Source organism: Siphateles boraxobius, unplaced genomic scaffold (assembly GCF_051911475.1).
Source record: "Siphateles boraxobius isolate OS27281-9 unplaced genomic scaffold, OSU_SipBor_1 143, whole genome shotgun sequence".
Taxonomy (NCBI): domain Eukaryota; kingdom Metazoa; phylum Chordata; class Actinopteri; order Cypriniformes; family Leuciscidae; genus Siphateles; species Siphateles boraxobius.
Genome location: NW_027508748.1, coordinates 1,273,391 through 1,297,500, shown reverse-complemented (window position 1 = coordinate 1,297,500; position 24,110 = coordinate 1,273,391). Strand labels below are relative to the sequence as shown.

The 24,110-nt window shown below is 37.6% G+C and overlaps 1 protein-coding gene across 1 annotated transcript in view; it reads left to right on the top strand.

Moving 5' to 3' along the window:
* Positions 1-24,110, top strand: part of lrfn1 (leucine rich repeat and fibronectin type III domain containing 1) — a 180,623-nt gene that overhangs the window by 88,107 nt on the left and 68,406 nt on the right. The window contains exon 2 of the mRNA XM_077230421.1: positions 22,873-22,960. The gene's annotated coding sequence lies outside the window, so the exon portion shown is untranslated. The remainder of the gene's footprint in view (positions 1-22,872; positions 22,961-24,110) is intronic.

Below are 24,110 nucleotides of genomic sequence, written 5' to 3'. Positions count from 1 at the left end.
TGTGTGTTCAGATTATAATAACTGACGCTGATACACTGATACAGTATACAGATGTGTGTTCAGATTATGACTGATGCTGATACACTGATACAGTATACAGATGTGTGTTCAGATTATAATAACTGACACTGATACACTGATACAGTATACAGATGTGTGTTCAGATTATAATAACTGACACTGATACACTGATACAGTATACAGATGTGTGTTCAGATTATAATAACTGACACTGATACACTGATACAGTATACAGATGTGTGTTCAGATTATAATAACTGACGCTGATACACTGATACAGTATACAGATGTGTGTTCAGATTATGACTGATGCTGATACACTGATACAGTATACAGATGTGTGTTCAGATTATAATAACTGACACTGATACACTGATACAGTATACAGATGTGTGTTCAGATTATAATAACTGACACTGATACACTGATACAGTATACAGATGTGTGTTCAGATTATAATAACTGACACTGATACACTGATACAGTATACAGATGTGTGTTCAGATTATAATAACTGACACTGATACACTGATACAGTATACAGATGTGTGTTCAGATTATAATGACTGACGCTGATACACTGATACAGTATACAGATGTGTGTTCAGATTATAATAACTGACGCTGATACACTGATACAGTATACAGATGTGTGTTCAGATTATAATAACTGACACTGATACATTGATACAGTATACAGATGTGTGTTCAGATTATAATAACTGACACTGATACACTGATACAGTATACAGATGTGTGTTCAGATTATAATGACTGACGCTGATACACTGATACAGTATACAGATGTGTGTTCAGATTATAATAACTGACGCTGATACACTGATACAGTATACAGATGTGTGTTCAGATTATAATGACTGATACACTGATACAGTATACAGATGTGTGTTCAGATTATGACTGATGCTGATACACTGATACAGTTTACAGATGTGTGTTCAGATTATAATGACTGACACTGATACACTGATACAGTATACAGATGTGTGTTCAGATTATAATAACTGACACTGATACACTGATACAGTATACAGATGTGTGTTCAGATTATAATGACTGACGCTGATACACTGATACAGTATACAGATGTGTGTTCAGATTATAATGACTGACGCTGATACACTGATACAGTATACAGATGTGTGTTCAGATTATAATGACTGACGCTGATACACTGATACAGTATACAGATGTGTGTTCAGATTATAATGACTGACGCTGATACACTGATACAGTATACAGATGTGTGTTCAGATTATAATAACTGACGCTGATACACTGATACAGCATACAGATGTGTGTTCAGATTATAATAACTGACACTGATACACTGATACAGTTTACAGATGTGTGTTCAGATTATAATGACTGATACACTGATACAGTATACAGATGTGTGTTCAGATTATGACTGATGCTGATACACTGATACAGTATACAGATGTGTGTTCAGATTATAATGACTGACACTGATACACTGATACAGTATACAGATGGGTGTTCAGATTATAATAACTGACACTGATACACTGATACAGTATACAGATGTGTGTTCAGATTATAATGACTGATACACTGATACAGTATACAGATGTGTGTTCAGATTATGACTGATGCTGATACACTGATACAGTATACAGATGTGTGTTCAGATTATAATGACTGATACACTGATACAGTATACAGATGTGTGTTCAGATTATAATAACTGACGCTGATACACTGATACAGTATACAGATGTGTGTTCAGATTATAATAACTGACACTGATACACTGATACAGTATACAGATGTGTGTTCAGATTATAATGACTGATGCTGATACAGTATACAGATGTGTGTTCAGATTATAATGACTGACGCTTTCTACACTGATACAGTATACAGATGTGTGTTCAGATTATAATGACTGATACACTGATACAGTATACAGATGTGTGTTCAGATTATAATAACTGATACACTGATACAGTATACAGATGTGTGTTCAGATTATAATAACTGACACTGATACACTGATACAGTATACAGATGTGTGTTCAGATTATAATGACTGATACACTGATACAGTATACAGATGTGTGTTCAGATTATAATAACTGACGCTGATACACTGATACAGTATACAGATGTGTGTTCAGATTATAATGACTGACACTGATACACTGATACAGTTTACAGATGTGTGTTCAGATTATAATGACTGATACACTGATACAGTATACAGATGTGTGTTCAGATTATGACTGATGCTGATACACTGATACAGTATACAGATGTGTGTTCAGATTATAATGACTGACGCTTTCTACACTGATACAGTATACAGATGTGTGTTCAGATTATAATGACTGACGCTGATACACTGATACAGTATACAGATGTGTGTTCAGATTATAATGACTGACGCTGATACACTGATACAGTATACAGATGTGTGTTCAGATTATAATGACTGATGCTGATACAGTATACAGATGTGTGTTCAGATTATAATGACTGACGCTTTCTACACTGATACAGTATACAGATGTGTGTTCAGATTATAATGACTGATGCTGTTTACAGTGATACAGTATACAGATGTGTGTTCAGATTATAATGACTGATGCTGTCTACACTGATACAGTATACAGATGTGTGTTCAGATTATAATGACTGACACTGATACACTGATACATTGATACAGTATACAGATGTGTGTTCAGATTATAATGACTGATAGTGATACACTGATACAGTATACAGATGTGTGTTCAGATTATAATGACTGACACTGATACACTGATACAGTATACAGATGTGTGTTCAGATTATAATAACTGACGCTGATACACTGATACAGTATACAGATGTGTGTTCAGATTATAATGACTGATGCTGATACACTGATACAGTATACATATGTGTGTTCAGTTTCTGACGGACTCCACACACTTGAGTCTGCCGACAACAGGACAAATGGGGAGAGTAAAAGATTGTTTGTCCAGTTTAAACAGCTGGTTTTTGTATCTATACAGACTTCAGAAGATCCCCGCGTCTGAATCAAGTGGGTGGTTCATTTTAATGGCATAATGTATCACGTCGGAGGATTAAATGTTTGTTAGGAGCATTTGTTTTTGTAATTGAGGCACAGTGTAATGGAGAGTTCACAAATAAACTGCAAGTAAATTATTTCATAATGATGGTTTTATATGGATAATGTTTCAATAGCGAGTGGGTGTTGATACTTTTTCCTATGCAATGATGTTAGCCAATCATAACAGAGTGTGTTTACTGACAAGCCTTAAAGGAGCCGCGCCTTAAAAACTGATCACATCAGACAGAGACTCAGAATGAAGGATGAAAAATAATAGTTTTTTTCTGCATATATTTTTGTTTATTTCATGCAAAAAAAACTTTATTAACATTACACTGCTGTTTTATATTCTTTATTCCACTTGCAGCTGTTTAAATTCTCATTTTTCTTATATGAGAAGTTTGACAATGTGAAAGAAAGCGTGCATTACTAAAGTTGATCTTTATGGAGGTGCCAGATCACGTCAGTGAGAACTGATTGTGGCGCGTTTTACCACAGATTCACAAGTTTATATATAAATAGTGGCGTTGTGCTGCAGAACTGTCATGCTCGTGAGGTAAAGCAGATGTTTATAATCTTCGAGATGGAGAACAAACTCTTCCAAACCTTCATACAGTTTGTGTTGAATCTGTCACAGCATGAATCACAGGCTCTAAAATGCTTGAATCCTCGTGGTAAAAAAGCAAAAGAATGGCTTGTTTTATTGTGGCAACTGGAAAATGGACTGTCACAGTAAATTACGACTGTTTTCGGTGCTAACAACTTCAATAATATTACAAGTGGACTTCAGGGAAAAGAGTAAAATGCCAATGAATGCTGCGATGTGAGCCGTTTAAGGAGGTATTAATGTGTATTAACCATCGCTTTTCTTTAACTGCATGATTGTTCTCGTTTTTAAGGGCCATTGGTTTTACAGCTCTTTCATGTCTTTAAATCATCACAGACTTCAGAGGCCAGATATTCAACAGGGTTTCCCACTTTTGGACACTTAACATTGAATACACTTTTACTGTGCTTTAGAAACGAGAGGAATGAAAATGACTGTAAGTTAGTGCCCTTCGTCGTCATTGAAGACTGCTGTGATTTCAGTTTGGCCTTCAGAGATGGTGATGCCGGTGTTTCGGGGACGTCGGTTTGAAGGTCACGGGTAAAACTGTGTCTTGATTTCGCTGCCCGCCTGCGGTCTGTGTCTGAATCAAGACCCAAAGGTCAGGATTCACAGTACTTCCAGTGTGCAGACAAGCAAGACGGGTTCGTTTGTGTTGTTAAATAAGCAGTTTTTCTATTTTCAGGGTCTGTTTGGCCTATTAGAGGTGAAACACGATTACGGACGAATTGCATCAGTGCCACATTCAGGCCCCATCCACACTACTATGTTTTAGTTTAGAAACGCAGAGCTTTTGCTACGTTTGCACATCCCGTCCACACTAAAACGTCAAAAACGAAGACCTAAAGCGGAGAAGTTTAGAAACGCTGCCGACCCCGTTTTGCGTTTTGAATCTCCGGAGGGCGTTTTAGTGTAGACGGGTCAAAACGGAGGACTTTAGAAACGATGACGCAGAGGCTCACGCTCGGATCTCTGATTGGATGTCATACAATGGAAGAAAACGCACAACAACAGCCTGGACCTCCAGTTACGTTAGTGCAAGTAAATTCTGCATTTCACAATGCTATAACTGCCAACATGCCCCGGAGGCAAGCTATTATTCCAGCGATCTGACAGTTCCCGTGTGCAGCGGCGTTATCGACCGTACATGGAGCGTCGGTTTTGAGTTAAGCCGGGAAGAACCAGCGCATGGTGGGATAATTTTATCAATGAAGTTGTGGTTTCTGAAGAATGGTGCGAAAACTTTTGAATGTCCAGATCGGCACTTATCAACCTCAGCGAAATCTGAGGAATATTCAATCAGTTTCCTGTTTACACCGGCACGCGCATGCCCAGTGTAGGTGAATGGTGACGTGATTCGCGTTTTCCGTCGTTTTAATGTTGACGGAGATCAATTCTAATACGCAGTTAAAACGCTGGTGTGGACGCAGATCGTATTCGTTTTAATTCTCCGTTTCTAAACTAAAACGCAGTAGTGTGGATGGGGCCTTAGATGTAAACTTTAATCGTCTGTGTTGGCGTGATTAATTTGTAATTTTGTTGGCGTTGGAGTGTGTTTTTGTTATGCTGTCATATAATTGATGTTATTTGGATGTTGTTTCTTTAGAAATCATTCTAATATGATGATTTGCTGCTCAATAAACATTTCTGATTATGATCAATGTTGAAAACCGTGATGCATTTTATTTTTCAGGATTCTTTGATGAATGGAAAGTTCAAAAGAACGGCATTTATTTGAAATTAGATTTTTTTGGAACATTATAAACGTCTTTACTCACTTTAGATCAATTTAATGCTTTCTCGCTGAATAAAAGTATTGATTTTTTTTATAATAGGATAAAGGGAATAACTCAATCACTTTTTTTTGCATAAATAATGCATACAATGATGGCCCAGCAACAGGGTTAATAAAACGAACCTGCAGCATAAAGAAACGATGAACAAAAGAGATCTGAGACTGAATAAACCGCTGAGTGAGTCAAAACCTCAGTTCTCTTTACCGCACCGAATGTAGTCGCTCGTGTTTTATTCTCGAATGTATCATAAAACTGAGGGTATTGGCTTTATGTCTTATGTGAGTGTGATGATGTTTGGAGTCCATTACAGGACATGATGGTCTGAACACCTGCTGTCAGAAAATATGAATGATAGAAACCCAAAAGAGCCACGTCTCTCTTCTGTCTCTGTCTCTCTGAGCTCGTATTTCTCCGGTGGTGAAATGAAAGGTTATAAATAATTCAGGCTTTGCTCATTTGCCGTCTCTGCCGCTGAATTTGTTCTGTTTTCATATTACTGCAAACTGACTCTCTCAAAATGGCCGCTGATGCACGAGAGAGAGACAGAGAGCATCTCCTCCTTCCCAACCGCATCCGGCACGCGCCTGTGATGCTAAAAACAACCTGGCGGGGAAGAAGAGAGAGAACCAATATGGACTATTGTTACAGTATGCAAATATGACAGTAGGACACAGAGAGGGATCGATGTGCTTTGCTTTTGTGAGGTGTAGACCTGCTCAGCATAATTCATACTTTATCCATTCTATATAGTATGTGAGATTTGATCAGGGCATCACAAATCATAGTTAGTGTGAAAATAGACTGATATATTGGCAAAGGCAGTTTATCAACAGTTTTGAGATAATCAGCTTCAACCAATAACTGTCAGGCTGCCATAGTTTTCAAACTGTATTACTGAAAAGCTAAAAGTTCTGCACCAATCAGAACTGCTTGTCAAACAGATGGCCCCGCCCCCAAAGTAACGTCATTGGTTGAGTCAGAAGTTGACAAATATTGACAGGCCACTCAAACTGACAGATCAATGTTTTGCTGTTTATGCTGTTCAGGATTGTGTTGCCATTTATCTTCTTATTCTGGCTAAATGTTCATCAATGTATAGTTACTGCATTTTGCTTTTTCAGAATAGTGTATAATATAGCTGGTCTGGTCACACTGCATTGTGGGATTTTGCGATGGTGGAATACCCATAAGCTCTTGCGCTTGATTAATTTAATTATGCATGCTAGGGCAATACATGAGGGATTCACGGAGACATGCACAAAAGTTGTCCGCATTAATAGAGGTTATAGTGCTGTTGGTAAGTCTTTGTTGTGTTTGAAGTCACCGTTATGGTAATTAGTGTTCCCTTCGGCTGGAACCTTATTGACTTATTAATTAGTTTCCTTACAACCAGTGTAATACTGTTACAGTAGCAGGTCGGATCTTAATTTGAGATTACTGATTAGAAGTTTGCCTTTTTGGTTTGTTTTGAGAAGTGTTTTTATATTCTAGATACACATTTCCAAATTCATCAGTGTATCTAAAAAAATTGCTAGTTGTTGGTGTGTTAATATATTTTGCTTTTTCAGGATAGTGAATAATATAGAATGAACTTAAGTTTGGGATCAGTAAGATTTTTCTTTTCTGCTCACCAAGGCTGTATTTATTTGATAAAAAAATGCAGTAGTAATAGTCAAATATTATTACAATGTAAAACGGCTGTTTTCTTTGTGAATATATAGTAAAATGTAATTTATTCCTGTGATCAAAGCTGAATTTTCAGCATCATTACTCAAGTCGTCATTGTCACATGATCCTTCAGAAATCATAATAATATGATGATCTGCAACCTTTCTGATTATTATCAATGTTCAAAACTGTTTTTTTTTTTGTGGAAATCATGATACATTTTATTTTGAGTATTATTTGATGAATAGGAAGTTTAAAAAACAGCATTTATTTGAATTAGAAATCTTTCTGTCACTTTTGATCAATTTAATGCATCCTTGCTGAATAAAAGTAATTTCATTCAAGCAAATCTTACTGACCCCAAACTTTTAACATGAACAATGTTTAAGTATGCATGTAGCATTTATTTTTTAGGAGTGTGTGTTTATGTTTTAATATCTTCTTATGGAGAGGTGCATGAAAACAAACGCCCTTTTGCACTTTGTCAGTTTGATACTATTGCAAGCATGGTGAAGATGTGCATGAAGCACTATCCAGGTCACATGGTGTTTATGCGGTTGTTTCTACATTTAGCCGTAACAGGATGCAGAATATCCCACAATGCCTTCAGAGAGGTATCATAGCCCTCGACTCTGTTTTGACTGTTTTCCTCCCATCTGAAGTGCGTCAAACAATTGTTTCCCGCATCCAACATGATGTTTTGAAGAGCAACAAAGTGAATATTTAAAAGAGCTCTTCTTTAACATTTAATCACAGGAGGCTCCGGGTTTATGAAGGTGACATATTCCTCTGCAGCAGCTGCGATGCATAATGGATCGGTCCCCGGTGCCGAGTGGAGCCTGTACAGATGTTTAAGCAGTCCTGCCGGACTTTCTTCGTGCTTCGAGAGGCCGTATTTCTGCCAGAGAGGACAGGCGCCCCGCAGCCCTCGGCGTTTGCCTGTTTGCCACGTGAAACTGGGAGTTATTAATGAGACGGGGCGACACAAACACATCGATCCTGCGAGAGCAAGAATGTAGGTGGGCGTACAGTATCTACAGGATCTAATTTTATCACAGCTTTAATATTAGATGTTCTCTTCTACCAGAAACATAATCGGATTATTTTTCTTTAAAGCTCTCGCTCTCGCTCTCGCCCTCTTCTTTTCTTCTCTAATTGACAAATTTTTGGCGCTCATCCTACTGGAATTCTCAACTGATCTGAACCTGAAGACACATGCATCCATATGAAAGACAAATTGCAAGTGCATCTTTTGTAGAATATCAGAAGAGATCCCAACAGTGTCTCAAATTATACTAAATATATGCGCAATTTGTCAGAAAAAATTGCATCATGTTATTCATAATGTAGAACAGTTCTTAAAGTTAGCATGAAAGGGAAGTCTCACTCGTCTTTTCTTCCCTATTGTGCCGTATATCCGAGTGAAACGGCCTCTTGAACAAGAGCAAATGTGGGAGGGGCTTGATTTTTTTCTGTGGGGAATTGATTGGATGGTTGTGGTTTGCTATTGGCTGATCTCATGTGAGTGACAGGTTATTGCCCCGCCCTCATCCTCAGAGAAGAGTTATTCTGATTCAAGATTACCATGAACATGGATTCAACACACTAATGATGTGCACGGATGAATCGTTTATAATAAATACTGCAATATTCCATTAAAAAAGCAAGAACGGTAAATTTTTATTATGCAACGTTGACGTAAGGGACGCAGTATTATAGCTGCAAATACTGTCATGGCTGAGATGTTTATAGCAGCTACCTGAATAATCACACATCTGGCTTCATTAAACAGCTTTCTGAAGGAAGCTCTCGCTCCACTGAGAACTGAGGTTTGTGCTTGTTAAATGTGAAACACGGGATGCACTTCCAATGCGTTGACGTTCATGCGTAGTGTATGTTTCCGGTCTGAATTTCTCAGAAGAAAATGTGTAATGTCAGATGACATTACAAATTAATGCATTTAATGCGTAATGCACACGCTTAAAATATGCTTGTACAAGCTGATTTCCTGTGTCTTAATAGAGGGAAATGATTTATAAACAAGACTGAGCCTCGGCTTTGCAGTAATGCATGCGTTGAAGCGTTGCAGCCTGTGTGAGGAATCACTGTAGCACAAAAACTGTTTGGACTTTGAGAGTCTGAAGCCAGAGGGCTTAAAGAAGATGACTGGAGAAAATACAGCACAGAACAAGACCCGAATGAGCAAAACCTCTTCACACATCACATTGAGAAACTTCTTCAGACTGGTTGGACAGAAATAACATCTACAGAAGTCAAGCAACTTTATTTTTTTGTGCCTTTTTGTACTAATGATCATAGAAGAAATACATTTTGTGTAGCATGTTTTCCTCTGAAGTTAATGGTAGTCAAGGTTTCCTGCACCAAAAATGTTCAAACGTTTTTCAGAAACAGTTTTACTGGTACTGTTAGATTTAAGTGCTGCGTTCGATACAGTTGACCGTTATGTCCTGCTTTCTCTGCTAGAGCAAGTTGTGGGCATCAGAGGAACTGTTCTAAGTTGGTTTCAGTCATACCTTAAAAATAGAAGCTTCTCGATCAATATAGGAGGATGGCATTCGGGTGCGGTCCCCTTGGCTTGTGGGGTCCCCCAAGGCTCTATTTTGGCCCCTTTATTGTTTTCTCTCTATATGCTTCCTTCAGGCTCTATTTTTGAAAAGCATGGCTTGGACTAATATTGCTATGCAGACGATACACAACTTTATTTGCCCCTGAAGGATAAAAATGGATTAGACTGCCTCTGTGCCTGACTATGCGATTTATAAGCCTTGATGTCGTTACATTTTTAAAATCTAAATGATAGTAAAACGTAGATCATTTTGTTTGACTCTTCTGAAGTCTTTTGAAGAAACATTTCTCATTTAAATTCTAGTGTTTTATCTTCTAAGTAAAAAAAAAAAAACTTTGGTGACTTATTTAATAGTGCACTTAAATTTGATAAGCAAATTAATTTAGTAGTTTTCAGCAACTAACAGGGCTGGCATGGCTGTGCAACGATTAAGCACATCCATCAGTTTGAGATAATCACGAGTTTGTGTTTACATAATATATATATGTGTGTACTGTGTATAATTATATAAATACACACACATGCATGCATGTATATATTTAAGAAATATTTGCATGTATATACTGCTTATTTATACATAATTTTTATTATATATATGAATATTTTACATATAAATAACAAATTTTTCTTAAATATATACATGAGTGTGTGTGTATTTTTATGTATACAAAATAGTTATACACAGTACACACACATATATTATTTAAACACAAACTTTTATTTTGGATGTGATTAACCTGTTAACCTTCAAGGCCACTTTTGAAAAATCCCCAGAAATGGCATACCCAAACTTAAACAGATACAGTTCATGAACCCTTTGCACTAAAAGCACAAGTATGATCTCATTTGAAAGCTGACACCTAGTAGTTTATTGTAAATGTAGAAATAATTATTGTCATAATGAAAAAAAAAATGTTTAAATAGCTTCAAAGTTTTGTCGAGTTATTAGAAATTTACTTTCATGAAACATCTTCATAAAAATAAAATTGAAGTTGGCCCTGGAGCAATCTAGAAATGCACTGCAGCTAAAGCCATATGTGTGACCATTTCATATTTAAAATCTGAAAATGATAAGTCTAAAACTCTGTATTTAGTTAAATGTTTTTCAAGATCATGTCAAATTACTTTATTTTGATTAGACTCTAAAATGCAAACTGATGTTTAGTTATCTTCTGAGTCATCTAATCAGTCTATTGTCTCTATTATTTTGTGGTGCAAACGAGCCCCATTCAGTGTGAGTCTCCCCTGCACACATTTACACCTCTCCAGACTGGTTATGGCTCTAAATATGCATTTCTTTCGTCTGCATTATAGCTACTAACGACTGGCTATTCACAGGCTATTCATAGGGTTTCAAACCCTAATTTCTTTTATCAAAGTTCTCACTAAATATTTGAAACTGGTATCAAATGCACTGAAACATTTCAGTAAGCATTCCTATTTAGAAAAAATCATAAAACAATAACTGCTGGTGGCAGGTGCACCTGGGCTAGCTAGCATGTTAGCTTAGCACACCATCAATACACGACCATTTATGAGATTGAAACCATGTTTGTGCTCCAAACTTACTTTATAACGCAAGTCGAGTGTTTTAAATAATCTTCTGTGATCTAATTTGGCTTCAGATAAAAAAAAATCCGACAGAAAATTTATTATTTATAGTGTTCTGCACGATGATGAAATCTATATCGATTAGCATTGCATTATAAATATAATCTATTATTATGAAATACCTGGCATGGCTTGAAGAACACAGGTAACTCAAATATCATTGCAATCATGTTTATTGTCTTCAAAACATCTTTATCTGCATGTTACAGCGATCTCTGTCAGCTACTTTCTGTATCAGTGACGTCCTGGAATGTCACATGACTATGGGTCTTCTTCGTGGTCCATATATGGACTGTTATTGTGCATATAGCGCCCTCAGGCTATTGGTATGAATTGAAAACACAGCACATCTCAGTAAGAAGCGATCATAATGATTACATCGACGCATTTGGGTATAAATTCAACAAATATTATTCCTGTCTATAGAAATATGATGTGAATCTATGAGAATATATCAATATTTCTCCAAGTCTGCACATTTTTGAGCTAAAGCCCTGAGGGACGATGTTTTGCGAATCGCTGTCATGACGACAGCTTGGAGTGTTTTTTTATGAATGGACCAGCTGACGCTCATAATTCATATTAAAGGTATCGACTCATTTTTCCATTTCATAACTCCTGACACAAATTAAGACATAACTGTCACTATAAGTTTCTCAGAATACAATAGTGGTCAAATACTGAATCTTGAGTATTATATCTTTTTAATGATGTATAGTTTGTCAAGGTATAACATTAAATCTGATAGTAAATTTGAACTAAATAAAAAAAAACCGCTTCAGTGCGCCGACGCTCTGGAAACGGTTAACAGGTTAATCGTGATTAGTCATTGCACAGTCATCCTAATGTCTTATCTTTCTTTTAAGCACTTTGAACCTGTGATTCATGCTTTTATTTTTTTCTAGAATTGACTATAGCAACTCCCTGTATTTGGGAATAAACATTTCTTCTTTATCTAGATTACAAATGGTCCAGGACGCGGTAACCGGTGTTCACAAACGCAAACACATTACCCCTGTCTTCATGTCTTTACATTGGCTCCCAGTCCACTTTAGAATTGATCTTAAAGTGCTTCTGCTTGTTTTTAAATGTTTAAATGGCCTCGCCCCCTTTTACCTTTCCGACTTGTTGTTTTGACACCATCCATTGGGAACTCGTTGGTCCACAAACCAGAGTTTGTTAAAATCTAGGGGTGGTTGAGCTTCTGTGGTTGGGCTTTATAAATAAATTGAGATGAGATGGTTTTTGCTGCTGAACATTTAAATGGCCCTTATGAAATCTCTTTTATTTTTTCTGGGTAACATGGTTTTTCTTCTCGTGTATAGCCTCGTATGTGTGTGCAACTAATGTTTTCAGCTAATGATTATTTCCTGTGAGTCATACATTAAAAGCATCTTTCATCAAAAATTGTGTCCTCATTGTTGATGTGCCAGATATATGTTATTTCACGTAATTTCACAAGCTCTTTAAATGGGTGATTCGCCAGCTGGAGAACACAATGTTTTTATTGTAGATGTGATGTAATGTTTGTGTTAAACTCACAGCACATTCAGAGATGGAGTGCATTTAAATGTCAGGAAATTTTAGCACTTATTGGAGACATTTGTACTCTAGAAAGCAATTTAGTTGAAATTAATTCATTACAAAGGTTTGTTCTTCAGGTTCCAATAGAAATTTGCCCCTGCAGCCTCTAGAATATTAATTCTAACTATTCTTTTATTAATTCTAACTATTCTCTGATATATTCAGAATAGTCATCAATCAGTGTTTTCCAGTTTCTTAATCGTTTACATTTCTTACATTCTTGCAAACAAATGTGTGTGTGTGTGCGTGTGCGTGTGCGTGCGTGCGCGTGCGTGTGTGTGTATGTGTGCGCGTAAGAATCTTGTGAAGGTGTGTAGGTTTACCAGCATTAAACTACATTAAGATACATTAAGAGTCTGAGTTAAAACCGGTTCAAGCATCGTGACTTCAGCATCACAGGAAACATATCATAATCCTGTGGAGAGATTACACACATAATCTACAGGAAATTACAAAAGCATCTTTAGGGAATTAAGCAATTGTGAAGCGTAATCCTCAGCAGAAAATGCTCTTTACACGAACACTGTGGCTGATTTTCTTGAGCCAGCCTCAGTGTTTATCTTTCCAAACAGGATCTTTGTAAATCTGACATTCGTCCAAGAAGAACTATGAGGATGAACCAAGATTTTGTGTCGTCATTTAGGCATTGCCAAACAGCAAAATGAAGCCACGCACACACACACACGCACACACACACAAACACACACACACACACACACACACACACACACACACACACACACACACACACACACACACACACACACACACACACACACACAGACACACACACACACAGACACACACACACACACGCACACACACACATGAGCTGCAGCCTTACGGTGGTTCACAGGGCTCAGCTGTACGAACGGTTATAGATATGTGTGCGAGTTAAAAGTAGATCCCCGCAGTCTTTAAAAAGTCAGTTTTTATCAAATATAAGGTCATACAAGTTTTAAATATCTTAAATGGAATAACAAACATTTAATGATCATTTTAAGAGGTCTTAAATTTCAGACTGGAAAACAAGATTTGCGTTTTGGGTTAATGTGATTATTGGCGATGATTTAATTAAATAAATATGAGCGCTGCACGTTCAAAGTCAAAATTGCTTATGACTTTGTTGATGAATTATAACAATATTTACTTTATGGTGTTTGTGTTGTAATATGTTTTAGATGGTTGTAAGAGTGCATGTTTTAGCTCCACTGTGTTTGAATGAGCAGCTGGAAGCAGTAAAAACTTTAGAAACAAGAGTCCCGGTATATTACAGGCTTGTTTATAATTAGAAGTCCCACATTATGTAGAACTTTTTTTTTTTCTGGTTATTATTGGCATTTCAACTAACAAAATAAATTGCATCTGTCAGTTCAATGTTTAGAATATACATGATTCCATAGTTAAATAATATTTAAAGCAGAACTATTTTATTTATTAAATTATTTTGCTTGTAAAAGTCTCATTGTATAAGTCTCAATGCATTTAATACATTTTCATTGCATCCCTTTATGTGCTGCTTTATGTTCTGCTGTGTTGAAGTGCTGAGCGACTCGCAGGGCTTTAAAACACAACTCCACAGAGAGACAGAAAGAGGTTGGAGACTGGTTAAAACAGATCACAGTCAACCAACTAACCGGGCGCAGTACATTTATGCAGATGTTGTATTTATGGGAAAAAATCATCCCGCAATTAACCACTATTGAGATTCCGGCACCTTTAACTATTGAATCGCTCTCTGGATCTTCTGCACAGTTTGGGAGTTACTTTCTAAAAATAGCAATTCCGATTTATTTCAGTGAGCCGGTTTAAAAAACGATTGAAAACGGGGCCATCCTGTACAGGGAATAAAATGAATCATTGAATATCCTTTTCAATCCCTTTAAAGGACGGTACATTTACTTTATTAATCTTCTTCCTCCCCCCCAATGGGAGTCTATGGCAGCCCTATGAACCGTAAGTAGGAAAATTATTAAAGTTGGCACACTTGTAGGGAGGGTAATGAGTAGTAATCTGACAATCGTTGGGGTTTCTAGGACCAACACTGTAGCGCCACCACCCGTTAAAATATCCACTATTGAAATGGTTATAACTTTTGCACACTCTGATCTAGAAAAATTAAATATCTTCATGCTGATCACATTAAACATCTTATATTAAGACTTCGCCAAATACAGTATTTGTTTTTTTTGTCACTACTCCTTCAAATTTTGTCCAATTTGTATGAAAATCGGCTCAGATGATCTTTTGACCAACAGAATTTTGTTTAAAAGTTATGGTGACGCAAACTTAAAGTCGATCCAAAATTTGTTCAGAGGCTGTATCTCTGCAAACTTTGATCAATCAAGACGAAACTTGGTTCGCTTCATCTAAGCAATGATCTGAGGGTAAATGCCACATTTGTGATTAGCACCAGCTATAGGTCTTGAGATCTTGAGATTTTTGCTCATAACTTTTTAAAAGATTGCCAGAAAATCACAGTCTTGGTGATTCCCTGTGTTATGTCGAATGTGTGGATTTGCTAGGATCGTATCGGTCCCCCATTTTGAACTTTGTCATACATTGCAATATATTTTAAACAATTTGACATTTCGCACAAAAAATGGTAGGGGTCATCGTCAGCATGTTCTGAAGGTGCCTGAGAAATTTAAACACAGCGCCACCTGGTGTTCAAGAGATTTAATGCTTTTTATAAAAAAACGGATAACTTTTGAAACGATTCCATGTCTAACTTTGTCCAAAAAATACATGTAAATATATTGATATTTCATGTAAATGAAGATCCTCATTGTTAATGTGCAAGATAAGTTATTTCACTTGAATTCACAGATGATTCACAAATGTCTGACCTTACTCTTTAGGTTTTGACATCAAATGGTCTAAGGTCAGGCTGCTGAGGGCCTAAAAGTTTATTAATAATTACATTTTATGTGAGTTTGTTTTAATATCGCCATCCAGTATACAGAGAGAGAGAGAGATGGCATTGATGCTGAAATATTCTGACTCAGATTTGAAAATAACAGCCGGTCACCTTCGAACAAATTGGTTTCTTTCTGGGTAATAAACATTCATTTGAATGACACTCTTGCAGATCAGTGGCCGATTATTCTTGCATTAATGTTACACGCTTTAAATCTCCTCCCTGCAAAATAAAACATTCATATGGGTCGTACTGTGGCGCATGGCCAGGAATATTAAAAGCTGACTGATGCGGACACGAGAGAAGAACAAAGAGCCGTCACGGTGTAAAGTCAGGCTTTGGAGGTGGACGTGTACCAGCACTAATGAGCCTGTTGTCTGTGGATAGAGTATTTCTGTGTGAAGTGGCACTCAATGAATTATGAGTAATGTGCATGTGAGCTCACGTCTGTGAGCTGTGATCTGCCTGCCAACTTATAGAGTTATTACAACAACACAGAGACGATAAAACACACGTTAGACACGCTGAAGTTGCACATACGAGTGCATGTTTGTCTGTGTCTTTAGTTCAGAAGTCCAGGCACTGATCAGAGGGTTGTGCATTTTAAGTACAGCACCACCTAGTGGTGGATAAACTGTAAAAATGATTTACTATATGCATTTACACATTGATCACCAAACAATGTCTACAGCACCAATTTTGGACACAGAGGCACGAGAACCAATGAGGTTCGTTTTTTACGTGTCAATTACGGTTGACTTTCTGTTTATGTTCGCTGATCAATGTGTATGTGAATAAAATCATTAGCATTAAAAATGTGTCAGAAAGATATCAGTTCTGCTGTCATATACACCAGTGGTGTCGTTGTACAAGGGTGTTGTCATGTTGGCAGAACGTCCCAATGTGTTGTGATCCATGGACCCGAATTCATGTACACTACTCAAGCCCAGTGACGTGCGGTGATGTTTTAAAGAGGCTAGGCACTGAGTTATGAAAGCCAGATTACCTGATTCATTGTTTAGGCTAATAATACGTAATAACAATAAACGTTACGCACAAACGCAGCATAACAAGAAATGTACAAATCAGAATGTATACCGTGTACTCACTCACTCTCTCTCTCTCTCTCTCTCTCTCTCTCTCTCTCTCTCTCTCTCTCTCTCTCTCTCTCTCTCTCTCTCTCTCTCGCACACACACACACACACACACACACACGCAAGCGCGGCACAGGCACACACCGGTAGTTAATGTCCACTCCAGCATCAATACAACAATTCTTAATCCTTAATTTTTGCACAGCGGCCAATTATGTCTGTCAGCAAAAGTAAAATCACACACTGCTCAATTGAATATGAAGGCAAATGGCTTGCATTAATTCAACCACATTTATCAATTCAATATTAAGCCCAAAATAGTTTTTGACTCACCAATCGGTAGATTATTTGTAGCCTACATAAAATCCATCCGCCGCTCTTTCCTCGTAAAGACGTCGATCACAACTTTGTAAAACTCGTCTTTACGGCCTTCAGTTGCTGCATTAGTCTATCTAAGGCTGGTGTAGATCTCCCTGTTGCTATTAACTCAGATTTTGAATTAAAATCGAGCTTGAAAAATTTCTTAACTCTGTGATCACGGCCGGTGCTGTAATTTTGACTTTGAATTTGATTAGGCATAGGCTAGCTGTGGTGTAATGACGTTAGCTACGCAAATGTGTCCAGTAATATCTCGATTTTAATTGGTCCATGTCTGATATGTAACGTAGATGGGTACGGGCATAGCATATTTACGTCCAAAGGCACAGCAGAGTTGTGCTTTTTGCCGTACATGTTAAAGAATACAGGATCGAAGTGCGCATGCGCAACATGGGTTTTTCGCTTGTCGTCTGCAATGAATGGACCGTAAAAGCACCGCTTATTCTACCATTTTGTTATTTGATTATGCGTAACTGCTATATTTGTCATCGTAACGTCTAGACAATTTGAATAACACCCATATTGCATATATAAATCACAAGAATAAACAGTAAAAATACAAATACAAGTTTATTATTTAATAAACATTTTTATTTTTGAATTTTGGCAGGGTTTAGTTTGCCTACCCAGACCGCACGTCACTGCTCAAGCCCCTGCCCCTTTTGTCTCAAAATCTATTGTGCCCCTCTCTGATAATTGTAAGTAATAATAATCATAATTGTTTTAAATAGTATAATAGATAACAATACTCTTATACACTATTGTCACTTATACAATAATAATACAAAAAAATATTATATCAAATTTTTTTTGGCAGAAGCATTTGTCGGAGATGAAGTGTTCACCGCGAGTCTCACACTACACGAGCAGCAGGGAACGTTAAGCTAATATGGAAAAGTTACATTTATCCTACTATGCTACTGTAAAAGTTGCGGCAGCATGCGAGTTATGCTTAACATTTCAGCCGCATTCTTGTATTGGATGTTCTGTGAGGTACGGTATTACTCCGCCGCCGGAGACGGAAATGGGGTTGTTTGTATTATTTCTGTAGTCTTCCAGTCGCGGTATCGTAGGCTACGCTATCCAAACATTGGCAAAGGTGCATTATCGCCACCAACTGGACTGGAGTGTCTATTATTCATCTCTCGACGGAAGAATGTCCGGTTGTGAGGCGTTTGGAAAAATCGGTCCACTGTTTTACAACGAATGGTAAAACACCTGTTGGAAAGCATCTTTTGCAGCGATTTTTGTGTGAGAATATCAGTGAACACCCCAGACCACTCGGTGAGTTTCACGTCTTTGTAAACTAAAGTTTAATGTGTTTTATGAATGATTCTTCCAGTGCCCCTATGAAACCATTGTGGAGGTGCTAACAAAGAAACCGAAAACTCTCGGGACAGCAGCATTTGTCCAAATTTCAATCTTAACCGTTCTATTTCATCAGAAACGATCTTAAAACAGGGCTTTAAGTGTAAAATACCGAACTTGTCCTTTAATAATAAGGCACCTGTTAATTGTTTGTTCATGTTATGTCACAGTCAGTGCATTAACTAATGTTAACACATACAACTTTTGATTTTAATAATGTTTTAGTAACTGCTGAAATTAATATTAACTAAGATTGATAAATGTTGTAGGAGTGCAGTTCATCATTAGTTACCCGGACGTTATACTGTTTCCGGTTAGAATCCAAAGAGCAGATCCATAAGGGCTAATATTTCCCACAACCCATTGAGCATTGGACAAGCATTCGATTAGAACTACAAGCAAATGAACCGTGTTAAGAAACTACAAACATGTCGGATGTGTGAGACCGAAGGTTAAGTAGAAAAGTTTAGATAAAGGGTGTTTGTGTGAATAATTATCCGTATCTAACCTGACGAACATATATGTTTACTGTTATCCACATTATTTTTCATCTGCACAATGATTGTGAACTTTTATAAAGGTCCGTTTGGACATTAACTTTTGAATGCATCATTATGCAAACACATGAGAGTCTCTGCATGTCTCCACGTTTCTTTCTGATACGGTAGGAAATGAAATGAAACTGAATGTGGAGGATTTTAACTGTGACAAGATGATTGACAGGGCAGTTTAAACGGTGACAGGATGCACTTAACTTAAGCGACGAAGCGGACCGTTAAAGATGCAATTATGACGATTATGATATTCAGCCTTGGTGAGCAGAAGAGACTTCCTACCGAACATCTTGCTGGAATGAAAAGTTCTGTAGAACCTAGTGGTGGATAAACTGTAAAAAGGATTTGATGTCATGCTTCTGCTCTATTTAGATCCATTTGTTCATTCTGAGTGCAGTGAAGCCCATTGCCATTGGATGCCACTAGGATGGCAAACAGGTCATCTGCTACTTGTCTGTGTTTTATTGGCTTTGCTTTGAAGTCGACCCTGAGGGTCCTGATGAGCTGTGCTGGTCAAAAGTTAAATCTGCTCCAAAACGTTGAAGCGATTATCCTAAAATCATATTTCTGCTGGCGTCTGAAGCTCACGATTGTGCCAGGGTTGCAGTGACTCCGCCGATGGCCCCGTAATTGCTGCTCGCAGCTGTATCTTCACATTTCAGTATGGAAGGTCACGTTTTCATTTTTACTTTCTAAGTCACAGGGATCCTCACCCTAATCCTGCAGAAGGGGATTTGAAAGCGTCCTGACTGTAAAGTGCAGCTCTGGGGAGATTTTAAAACCACAAACACGAGGGGAGATTTGGCCCTCATTATGAGAGCTGGATAAGAGAGAATAATGTGGTGGCTTGAAGTGATGAAGAGAGGAATAGAGAGCGACGTGTTTGAGGAGGAGAAAAGCACAACAGCAGAGGAGCGCATGAAGAGCTCACTTTGATCATCACCGCAACAGCATTTACTGAGAAAATAGTGGCAAGTTCTGTTTGACTTTATGTTATCTCCGTGTCCCAGAGGGTGTGTGTGTGTGTGTGTGTGTGTGTGTGTGTGTGTGTGTGTGTGTGTGTGTGTGTGTGTGTGTGTGTGTGTGTGTGTGTGTTTATGACACTACACAGATTGATCATACAGTCAGTAAGAGAGTGATATTAGCATTTACATTTGGCAGCCTCACAAGTTCTGAGCAAAGAAGTTTCCGAGTCGATCAAATTGAAATTCAGCGTGCACAGGGAATATAATCTTTTGTTACAAGTCAATTTTATTAATTTAATGCATCTTTGCTGCTGAGTAAAAGTATTGTTTTTTTAAGCATACCTACCCCAAACTTTTGAACAGTGTAAATAAATGTTTTTTTTTTAATAACATCTATGAATAACTAACATTCTATTCTACTTTCATGCTGACTTTAAGTGTCCTTCACCTGTCATTATTTCGTAAAGATACTTTATAGTCTTATGCTTGCATGTGAAAAGGAAGTTTATATTGCACACGCCACACGCCGATCTGATCATGGTTCTGAACTTTCGCCCTCCGAGACAAGATCCACACATCTACAGACGCATTCAGCTCTCGGCTCGTGTAGAATCAGATCTCCTGTTTCTCCGAGCGTCTCGTCTTCTGCAGGGTCTGTTATTAAGACTCGGGATGAGTGATTCTGACACATTCAGCGTCGAGCGTAAATACACTAAACATATCACTTGAGAAGAACCACACTTATGCATTTTGCATGGGGTGGATGAATGGATGCTTTCAGCATATGTACTGAATTACAAATGAGTGTCAGAGGAGAAAATAGAGAAAGAGGAGCTGTTTGGACAAAACAGGGTCATTGCACAGCATCACGCGAGACACGGGCAGCTGTCTTCTGAGGGACCATCTGATGGAACACTACACTATTAGCCAAGCTCATGATATGCTCTCTATTAGTCCCTGTAGTGGAACTAACTGTTTTCAACATTGATAATAATCAGAAATGTTCCTTGATCATCAAAGCATCATATTAGACTGATTTCTGAAGGATCATGTGACACTGAAGACTGGAGTAATGATGCTGAAAATTCAGATTTGATCGCAGGAAAAAAAATGACATTTTACTATATATTCACAGAAAGCACACTATTTTATGCTTTTTAATTTTTTTTATAATATTTCACAATATTTGTGTTTTCACTGTATTTTTATCATATAAATTCATCCTGGGTGAGCAGAAAAGACTTTCAAAAACATAAAAAATATGAATTATATTGTGTATGTATAGGTGTGTGAGTTATATGAAGACTTAAGAAGTCCGTCTAAAGTTTTTGTTAAATATTAACATTTTTATCAGGGTCCTATGTATAGGTTTCTACCTAAGTACCGACATTTCTGAATGTGCTGAGGCTGGGATTTAGTGAGTTTGAAGTAAAAGTATTTGATGAACGTATACTATGTGCGGAGAGCATTCACTCAATATTATTATCTTATTTTTGACACTGGGGCCTTTTAGAGGCTTTTGCATCGGAGGTCATATATACTGTGTGTATATATATATATATATATATTATTTTTTTTTTTGCCTCAAATAGCTTAGTATGCACTATATTTGTTTGCAAAGGTATATTAATGCTGCCATAGATTCTAGTATCCGTGAAGACAGTAAAATTGTTTCAAATGCATGTGAATGTTGCTTAGAAATGCGGCCTATGGGCAGAATGAGATCTTGTATCTGTAAAATCGGAGAGATACAGAGAACGACCTTAAATTGAAGAGTTTTCTGATTTTCTGGGAGTTGTCTTGCGCTCGAGCGCCACTGAAGGACAGGATCACAACTCATATCAGAAAACAGTTATTGATTCTCACGGTGCTGCTGAGAGGAATCAGTCATGATTTGAAAAATAGCTAGATCTTTCTGAAGAAAAAGTGAGTGGAGTTTAGCGTGATGTGGGTGTTTCTCTACTGGACCGAGTCAAAATTATCACTAATTGTAACTATTACTATTTGACTTCACAAACACAACTCATAATAATCCTTGAAGATGCGTTTCTGAACATAAGCAGTGGGTTCAAACTCACTGTCATAATGTTGTTAATTTTTCATGATATTCTCTTTGGTCTCTTCTGTGCTGCTGAAATATGAATAGAGTTTAGATGCCTGTTTCTCTGGAGCTCCAGTTATTGCACTTAGCTTTATTTTTAGTTGTTATATAAACACTTTAGAATGATGAATGTGTGGAAAAGATAATATATAAAAAGATAATATATAAAAAGATAATATAATCATAATATAGTCAGTGATGTGTCACAACAAGACTGCTTAATAATTTCTGCTGCTCTTTCAGTGTTCACTTATGTTTCAGTGACCTGCCCTCAAATATTTATATTAAAATACCTTGGCAAAAATTTAAAAAAAATAGACACAAATGAGAGAATAATAGTATAGAGATATAACATTAACATGACCCTTCTCTTCTCTCATGTTGATGATGGAATCTGAATTTCTGTTTTATATATTTCTCTATGGATCATAATACAAGCATCGTCTCAATCTCTCTCTCTCTCTCTCTCTCTCTCTCTCTCTCTCTCTCTCTCTCTCTCTCTGTTGTCATGGCTACAGGTGGCATTACTGCAGTTTCCCAGAAGCCCTTGAAAAGACACGCTATGCCCTTTTGAGATGACTGACACTGGAACAAACTTCATATCTGGTGAGTGTGTCAGTTCCCAAACCCTGGTTTCCTCCCCCTCGCTGCGGTTCTCAAAGCGCTGCAGATCATGGTGAACGGTAACATCTGCTGGCAGGTCCCCTGAAATAATCGATGATACATGCAGACAGAACGAACAACACTGAATGCTTTCACACACACTGTTAGTGAAGACGGTCTCGTCCCCTGACAATCCAATACAGCAGAAAAACATCAAATAATGTGGTCAAACCACTGACTTCCAGCCATACTTTACTCTTCCTCATGTTGTTCTTAAACCTGTATGTTTTGTTCTCCCTGCAACGCAAACAAGCTGTTCTTTCTGAATAAAGTCAGTCAAACAATAATATGCAAAAGACTATTCCTAAGCTATTCCTGAAGCTCTCATATCTCATCATATTCAATAATAGCTAATATTAGCAATAGCAAAGGGGAAAAACAACTAAACCCATCAGTCGAATTCATCACACAAAGCTTTCCCTGTGGCTACAGAAGAATTTTTAACATAGCACACAAGTCTTATGCACATTTTATTATACTTATATGGTGCTTATTGCCATTTTAATACAAGACACCCCAGGTGAATATGGTAAAAAAAACAAAAACTAATAGATGTCACAGTACTTCCTCAGTTGATTGATTATATTAAGAAGTGCAAAAAAAATTGTATTGCAAGTTCCCTTTCAAGGGAACTCGAGCTGGGTTTGACACGCGGTGGGAACGCTCTGCGTGATTACGTCATGAAGCACGTGTAAAATCAGTCCAATGGAAGCCCACTACGACATAGGTGACGTCATAGACCAGGAAACTATAAAGCAGCCCTGAAAACAGACCGCGACAGCTTCTGTACCTTCAGCAAGCGCTCTCTGTATATCTGTCCTTGTCTATTTATTGTTGTCTGTCAAGCCCAATATATCTATCTTTATTATGGCGAGCAAGCAAGATTATAGACGGTGTGTTGTTCCCTGCCCTCGTTATATTACGGGTGGGGACACACATCAGCTTTGTGTTGCTTGTATGGGAGTGGAGCATGCCCAGTCAGTCCTCGAGGGGGCTGATTGTGAGCATTGTATGAGTCTATCTATGAAGATGCTCCGCTCTCGCCGATCATTCTTTGAGGAGAATGGTTTGGTTCGCTCTCCCCGCGCGGGTC